This window comes from Octopus bimaculoides, chromosome 22, assembly GCF_001194135.2.
Source record: "Octopus bimaculoides isolate UCB-OBI-ISO-001 chromosome 22, ASM119413v2, whole genome shotgun sequence".
NCBI lineage: Eukaryota > Metazoa > Mollusca > Cephalopoda > Octopoda > Octopodidae > Octopus > Octopus bimaculoides.
Genome location: NC_069002.1, coordinates 8125420 through 8126025, shown reverse-complemented (window position 1 = coordinate 8126025; position 606 = coordinate 8125420). Strand labels below are relative to the sequence as shown.

General features: G+C 30.5%; 1 protein-coding gene across 1 annotated transcript in view; it reads right to left on the bottom strand.

Moving 5' to 3' along the window:
- Positions 1 to 606, bottom strand: part of LOC106869942 (equilibrative nucleoside transporter 1) — a 21167-nt gene that overhangs the window by 2968 nt on the left and 17593 nt on the right. The gene's annotated exons all lie outside the window — the stretch shown is intronic.

Below are 606 nucleotides of genomic sequence, written 5' to 3'. Positions count from 1 at the left end.
TATATATATATATATATATATGTATGTATGTATATGTATATAAACGCACATATTCACGCATGCATGCATACATACATACAGACACACATACATACATGAAAATGTAGAAATATATATTAGCAAACACAGAATAAGGAAGAATACAAAAGAAATAAACATAATAAAAAAAAATACGATACTAAGTTAAAAATATTTGTTCTTTCATGTAAATCTTTAGGTGATGTTGATTGGTGTTAAAGAGAGCATTTATACTCTTTAGTTATTCACCCGAACAACCAATTGATAGCGAGGATCTTTTGTCATAACATTTACTCATTAAATGTTTTTTCAGGTCTTCTGACATTTGATATCTTCCCTTGTTGATTGGTGCTATTTCGACTGACTAACCACACAGACATTTCGACTGACTAACACACACATACGCACATTAAAATGAACTGCACGCACATGCGCGTGCGCGGACATACGCACGCATGTACTTTGCTGTATTTGAGGACTCTCATTTCACAGACTCACATTATTGTATATATAGAAGTAAATGTAAGGATAAGAAAGTTAGACAGACCAATATATAAAATAAATGAAATACAGTATATATATATATAT